General features: G+C 39.8%; 1 protein-coding gene across 1 annotated transcript in view; it reads left to right on the top strand.

Annotated features, from left to right (window-relative positions):
* LOC108575321 (hemicentin-1-like) overlaps positions 1 to 8,004 on the top strand; it is a 98,716-nt gene that overhangs the window by 51,861 nt on the left and 38,851 nt on the right. The gene's annotated exons all lie outside the window — the stretch shown is intronic.

Raw genomic sequence — 8,004 nt, 5'->3', positions numbered from 1 at the left:
ATTACTAAAAGAAAATAATATTTCAAGTGTTTTCACATTGTCTCTCTTTATTGTTAACTTTCACGTTATCGAGGAAGCCTATTTTGCGATCGAGAAAATTATTTTGCATTAATTTTGTAGAGGTAAAACGTAGTTTATTGCGCAGAAATCATCGTACGATAGCTTGGTGAAAAAATCCGTCATCAGAAATGGTAATGTAATGCGAAAATATATAATTACAAGGGTAATAAATATCGTCCCAGACTTCTTTCGACTGCATACGAAATAGCCATATCTCCGGGGATCTCGATTTAAATCTTTACGCTGCCCAATCGATCGTACAGTTACATTCGTTGTACTCGTTCTGAGTATTAATCGCAACAACTAGCAATCACGCAATCACTTGAAGCAGAAACAATTAAACGGGAGATGTTCTTTAAAGATAAGCAATCAAGGATGCAATTACGACTTGTTCGATTGTTATTTCGATAGTGGTGATATACAGAGCAGCTCTGTGACAGTTGTGATAGTAATTACAGGTGCGTACTGCATTTGAATAGCGAGTAAGCGATATATACCAATGATTACGGTCCTTTTTGAACCATTTATTTTTCTTGATACAAGTGATATCTTCGATTGAATGGTTTGAGATCGGTTAGCCACTTGTCGTTTGATTAATCCCCAGGAATCAAATCAGACATGTATGTGTGAAATATGTAGATTGAATCAATTTTCAGAAGAAATTTCGTTCGTGTTTTTGGTGAAAATGTTTCATTATATTAATAGCCTCGCGAAATAATTGCTTACGTGTTTTGAAATACAACGAATTAATATGAAATTAGGTATAGAAATAAGTATTAATTGCAACAATATACTGCAGAAATAAGGTACATGCACTATTCATTCGTTAGAGTTTCAAATTTTCTGCGCAATCGCGACCTCGATTGACAAGAAAATTAATATTACTCCGCTATAGCCTGTTTCGATTCTGTTCCTTGTTTTCAACCGTAACACTAGTTTAGTATTAGTAAATTACTATCCCCAATACTAGTTCATCACAATCGAAATATTATTCTTAAGTTTCGTTCGAGATAATGTTCAAACTTGGAATAAATTATTTGCACCAATTACATACAGTGAATAAATTTTCCCAATTCCTTCATACTTCGTAAAAACTATAGAACACGAAAAAGCGATTCAAATAAAATTCAGTCATTTACTATTAATCGTTCGCATTATTTTATAAAGCTTCGACAAAATTTTCTGTGCAGTCATGACCTCGATTGCCAAGAAAATTGATATTACTCAGCTATAGCCTGTTTCGATTCTGTTCCTCGTCTTCCACCGCAACCCTATGTCAGTATTAGTAAATTACTATCCTGAATACTAGTTTATCGCAAACGAAATATTATTCTCAAGCCTCGTGCGAGATAATATCCAAACTCGGAACAAATTATTCGCACCAATTACTTTTCGAATCTTCTCGTCGATAATGTATAAATTACTTCCTAATTTAAATCGCGTTGATTTAACTTCTCGCGATATCTCGTTCGATCAAGATTCGCAAGTTCGCGTAAGATCAGCGTGAACAGCAAACGAAGCTGGACACTTGTATACGCCATTCTGTAATTCGACTGTGAAACTAGGAGTGGGGAGGGAGGGTTATTTACATTATCGAGTTCAGCAAAGCGTCGCAAAGTTTTCTCGTTACCAACGATGATTATTTTCGCATTATCTGTAAGGAGAGGACGGAAACTAGGGGAAACTGGGACGCTCTCCGCGGAATGAACTTTTTGGCGTTCGCGGAACGAGAAAGAGAGAGAGAGAGAGAGGGAAAAAAAAGGAAGAAACGGAACGTCCGGTACATTTTAACTCTCGGTCACGAGACTGTTCCCCGAGTCGCGGCACGATACGGTTAAAGGCGAGGAAAATAATCGAAACAGACTATAAATTGGAAGATATAATTGGAGAAGATATCCCGGTCCCTTTTTATCGAATATCGAACTTATATATATACCTTTTGGGATCCTACTTTGCGCTGAAAGCGATACTGAATGATCGTTATCGATATTCTTTTGTTTCGACGAGAAATATTTCAGCAGTACTCGTTAAATAATGATTAAGTCGTTCTGTTCTCCGACAGTATAACCTTTGGCACTGGGAATTCTTGCGATAAAATTTCATTGTCGTAAATCAGATGTTCGTGAAATGTTTTTGCTCGAGGGGGGAGAAATAAAATGTATATATATGTGGAAAAAATATGTGAAACGGATAAGGTTACAAAGTATGATTTCTGTTCATGGTACCAACAGAAAAAAATTCGCCAGACACCGGTATTAATCAAATCGTTGATGTCTGAAACTGTCGGAGCACGGTGCAACGCAAACTTTGATCGTAATCGACATTTTTAATGCACGACACCGGTGTACCAGCGTTATCAACCATTTACGGATCTCGCTATAATTCATGAACGTTGGTGTTGGTAGTGTTTGAAAAACGACGGGAGCGATATTAAAAATCCCCGTGCTGTCGTACGATATACAGGTGAAAGTCTTCTGTAAACGCTTTGTCTTCGTTAAACGCTCGGCCTAAAACGATCATTAGTAGGATGCGGGAAATGGAACGTATCTCGTAGCTATAATGTTGCTGCATTATGTATAGAAAGTGTTTCAAAATCGATCTTCGATGAAAAGTTTATACGGAAAGACAATTGATAATATGTGAATTAGTTTAACTTTTGTTCGCGTTCAGATATTCCTCGTTTTGAGACCGATGCTTGAAATACTAGCAAGGTTCGTTCGAAAATCATTCGTCAATCAGTAATTTTGCATTTGAAGAAAATTGCGGTTGTTCTAATTTTTATTTTTCCACTGAAATATTTACGTTAAATTCGTCAATTCGTTTAACTTTCTGTCGTTGTTCTGAATTAGAGTAAAATTTAAGGTTTGGCGCGCCGTTCTGTACATTTCGAATTGAAATACAAGATTAGAAAATGATTCAGTCTGGAATAATTCATTCTAAATATCTATTTCCATTTAGGGTGTCCTCATAAAAAGAAGATCACTGATAGTGTGTTATTGATTATGTCACACCAAACATCACACGAAATAACGCATGAAAATGAGCTTATACAAGCTTTGGCATAATTTAAAAAAAATTGTTGCGCTGAAAACTATTGCAAATTGAAAAAATCTATACCATCCGTCGTATTATCTGTAAAAAGTAATTAAACTTTGTCCTCTTCTAGTTGTCTCACGAATCCATCACTCAGGAGAAAATCGCCGAAAACTGTATATTTTCCCTAATACATAAGTAACACCAACATTGGCGAACAAATGTAATTTAAATCATACAACACGTACCCACAACTCCTACGTTCGCAGTTCCCCCGATTGGCATTTTTCAGCCGTAATTGGCTAAGAACCGGACAAAGCCGCAGATCGTTGGAATCGCTCAAAGGTCGCGGGGAACAAAACGGTGCACAAAGCTCCCTATAAATCCTGCGCAGCCGTTTTTCACACAACTTGCCGAAACTGACTGGCTGCAGCGAGCGAGCGAGAAAGCGAGCTCGAGAGAAACAAAGAGTAAACGCTATATAGCCACGGTGGTAACACCCGTTGACGCAACGGCCAATGACTGCGGCCGATTTCACCAAAAGGGTAGGGTTGGCTTTTGAAAAATGACTGGCGGCTGCCGGAAAAACACTGAAGTCCGTTTTTGACGGTCCATTAGCACGCGCCCGCGGCTCGCACGGCCATTATACTCGCTACAGGCGAGGCAACGACGCCGGATATGATTGCAATTGCGCAAATAGTCAGAGCGGACGCGTCGGTATTGCAATTAGTCGGTTAACCACCCCTCAAATTCACCCCCCGTAGCCGGTGTTACGGCTCGCCATGGGCCCCCATAAGGGAGTCTGACTGTGGTCTAGCTTGCTGCAGGCTCTCTCGTACACAACGTCGAAGGAGAGACGTGGTGTCGAGTAGGCCAGGCTTGGGTAACGTTGAATGTAGCAGAACACGACCGCAGGTATCGGACTCTGCGGACCTTGCAATTAACAAAACAGATTACACTCAATCAACGAACACCTATATCTGCTCGGACGTCCGTGTGTCAGCACCGTTTCAACTGGCTTTCACTCGCCCTTCCACCCTTCCCTTCTGTGAGTGTCGCTCTATGATAAATACCGGAATCCGACAAACCGACAAGCACCTCTTCCACTGGTCGATACGGCGCGTCCGTTTGTGCACCGGCCACTATCGTTCACCGAATTAGTTTCAGATGGTACGGTTACCGTGATACCTTGAATCTGATGGGGAAGGATCACGCGAAATGAGTGTGCAATATTGAAGTTTCGCTAGTAGTAGGTGCTATTCTTCGCAGTTGTGATGGAGCGATGAAGCAGATGGTACGCGGTGTTGCAGGTGATGAGAGAAGCGGAGTGAATACGATTTGGTAGAATTCGTTGGAACCTAGAGAGATTCTGGTTAGGTGCTTCGTATTCTCTGGGTGTAGGTAGTTAACATTTCTTTGGAATCGTTTATGGTAATAGGGAGATTACGGGTTGGATATTTTGACACTTTAACTGGGGACGACCTCTTCGAAAATGACACGTGTAGATTTAAACTTGATACACAATCTGTTTTTTTAAGGTATAAAAAGGAACGTTATAATGCTTTTTGCAAGTTAGCTCCCCAGTTAAAGGGTTAAGGATTTTTAAGGAGAAAGATGGCTGTGATGTAATTTTTTAAGATGGTTGTATCAATTAAGTAGTGAACAGGATATTGCAAGTGTCGATAAGAATTTAATATTTGGTAGAATCTGTTTGAAATTTTTCAAATGCACCAAATATGCACACTTTTGTTTCACCGATTCGCGAAATTGTTGGAAGTAAACATACTTACCACATCATTGTCAAATTCATGAAATTAGATAAATCGAATATACTGTTTAGCTCCCCTAATTCGTGATTTTCTCTATACGTCGAGATGCCACGATACCCATCAATTTAAAAACAAAAACTGTTATCAGCACTTGCACGGATACACATTTAACACAAAGATGTCGCGAACTACAAAGAAGCTTAAACAGGTCGAACGGAATAGCTTGATCGATAAATCGACCACGGCGAATGTTTCTCCGCCTTGTCAATAAAACACACCCGGTTTCTCCGGAGCTGCATAAAGAAAGAGTTTTCTTTCCGGTGGTTGCAGTCGAGGTTATCAAAGTCGTTCCCTTTCCGTGACGGAAATTCGTCGCGAGATGACAATGAAATTTATCGAATCCCGACGGTTATTCGATTATATCATATATTCCGCTTGGGTGTGTTTACCCGTGCTTTCATTACACGTCATGTTTCCCCAACGATCGAGTTTGTCGCATATCCATTCCCAGGGAAGTTAGTCGAACCAAAGGCGAATCCATCGTTCGGTTTCCCGTTCACCTCCCATGAGAACCGCACGGAAGACGTCCCTGGTCCAAGGTATTGACTTGTATGTTTGCGAAATTGCTCGTAGCGGGCTGCTTTCGTGGCATGGTTATAATCGACTTTACCCAAGCAACCAGTGGGAACATAATGGGAAAGTCGTTTGGTAACATACGATCGCGGATCAACATTGAGTTAATTCAGTTTACCGGTAATTTCTAATGCGACCAAACAGCGCCGAGTGGGTACAGAGCAATATCGAATCTGGCTGTTTGAATCACACACAGAATTCCAAATGATACACGGCTACAGCGATTTGTCTGACAAAAACTCAGGGAAGTATTGCTCGATAATTTAGTGTAATGTCTGTATTTATGAATCGGTGTTGTAGCTCTTCCTGTCGCGAATACTTTATCGATATTTCGTGTCGCCTTTGTTATAGTATGTCCCAGTTTGAATTCATAAAGGGAAATCACTTGAATTTGATCGGTATTCGTTTTTAACTTCTACAGTGAAACACGTTTTGTGTTTGAAATAGTAAACTGCAGGTTTCACTTTTTTATGTGACAATTTTATGTGACGAGACGGAATCGATGACCTGGTACAAAGAAATTTGGTTATTTCTAGACTGAGATTATTGTCGGCAGTAGTATAATTGTATCGTTATAATTAATTAGGACAATTTAATATGAAGAATCGTTCTATAATGTGGAGAAGGTTGGATCGTCTTCCTTCTTTGATGGCTTGTAGTTATCGAAAATCGTTTAAGGATAGAAATTACTGTGTTACGATGCTTTATTAGTTAAATGTGGATACCTAATAAGAGAAATCTATCTCAGAGCTGTTTTTTAACCCTCAGTAGGAAATCTGGGTCAATAATGACCCAAGTGAAATTTCACTCTCCCATTTCTTCAAAACGAATTTCCATTTTTATTGGAAAAAGTTTGAAACATTTGACTTAACGAGCAATTGCATAATGTAGTACAGCCTTTGATAAGTACTTCAGAATATTTTCAGACTTTTTATTTTTTAACCCTCAGTAGGAAATCTGGGTCAATAATGACCCAGGTGAAATTTCACTCTCCCATTTCTTCGAAACGAATTTCTATTTTTATTAAAAAAAGTTTGAAACATTTGACTTAACGAGCAATTGCATAATGTAGTACAGCCTTTGATAAGTACTCCGGAATATTTTCAGACTTTTTGAAAGCTTGAAACAGTAAAAAAATTAGACTTGGGCCCAAACTATCCAGACTGCTTTAAATTTTTCTTTCAACCTTCCAAACCCGAGAATTCGTAACTACACTGTCCCTAGAATAATCGTACGAAATCTATAACAAGTTCCTCATACCGGTGCGCTGAAAGCGAACCAATTACATTATCCAGTGGCATTTTCGCTGGAAGAAAAGTCAAAGAAAATCCGTGGCAAAGGGGCGTCGTAGCGAAAAAGAGTCGAAATAATTAGCGTTTTCACGGGCAGTGGTTCCAAGCGACAATCGTAACTTGGCCACCGTCTCGAATAGAGGTCCCGACAAAAATCCGAATAGCACACAGAATAGAAGCGCTGAATGTGCGAAGAGAGAGGTGCACAAAGGGCTCTGCTGTGGTGACTTTCTTGACGAACTGACCCCGATGGCGTTTCATCAAACGGGGACAAAGCAAAGAGGCCGCAAATTGGCTGCGTCGTTCAGGCAAATCTGCGCCACGAGCTTAAGATCGTCAAATCAATATTTGCAGCTCGCCACCCTCGTGTACGAATAGGCTGGCGTGCAGAGTCGGGAATACTGGAATTAGGAGAAGGAGGCACAAAGAGAGAGTGGCGAGAATGAAGAAGTAGAAATGGCAGTGTTATGTGAGCCACTCAGAAGTCAAAATGATTAACTCCACTTTCTGAAGTTCTTCCAATTTTAGTGATAAAGCACATGCTTGGTGCAATTTGAGAAAGTGAAATTTAGTTTCGTGGAGTTAGGCACTTTGGCTTCTGAGTTCGTAGTGTAGGAATGTTAGGTTGGAGATAGGTATTCGATAGTGTTTCTAACAGTAACTGATATATTTAACAATTAACCCTCTGAGAAGCGACATTATTGTTTGCCATTTGGTAAAATTTCATCAATTTTTTAGAAAATATAAACATAGGAAACGGATTGAAGCGGTTGGCAACGCTTTATCGCTTCGCAGGAAAAATGAACGGCCCTCGCTCTTGTTTTCCCTATTTATAAGGTCCTCGCGACCCGCGCTCACTCTCACGCACTCTCTTCGCACTCTCACACAAACACGCTCGCTCTTGTTTAGTAACAACAAACGTCGGAAGGCCACGGCCTGAATAGTTTCGCCTATTCGTATCGCAGGGTTTTTAACAAAACAAGCTCGACCATATGATCGGCCGGCTGCGGTCATTGACCTCCTACATAAATATCAATTTTAATTTTTCTTTAGCCGATATTAATTTTTTAGAAGGCAAAAAGTTCTTCGAGTGCAAAAGATTGAGACTCAGTAGTAATTAGGATGTCTCTACTCTATCTCTATTACTCTAACACCTTACACTCTCAATACTCTCTCTATAATTCTTGCTCTCTGACTATTTCTCTATGACTCTTTTC

The sequence above is a fragment of the Habropoda laboriosa genome, unplaced genomic scaffold (assembly GCF_001263275.1).
Source record: "Habropoda laboriosa isolate 0110345459 unplaced genomic scaffold, ASM126327v1 scaffold143, whole genome shotgun sequence".
NCBI classification, from domain to species: Eukaryota; Metazoa; Arthropoda; class Insecta; order Hymenoptera; family Apidae; genus Habropoda; species Habropoda laboriosa.
The sequence above is the reverse complement of the archived record's forward strand: the minus strand, read 5'-3'. Positions and strand labels throughout refer to the sequence as shown.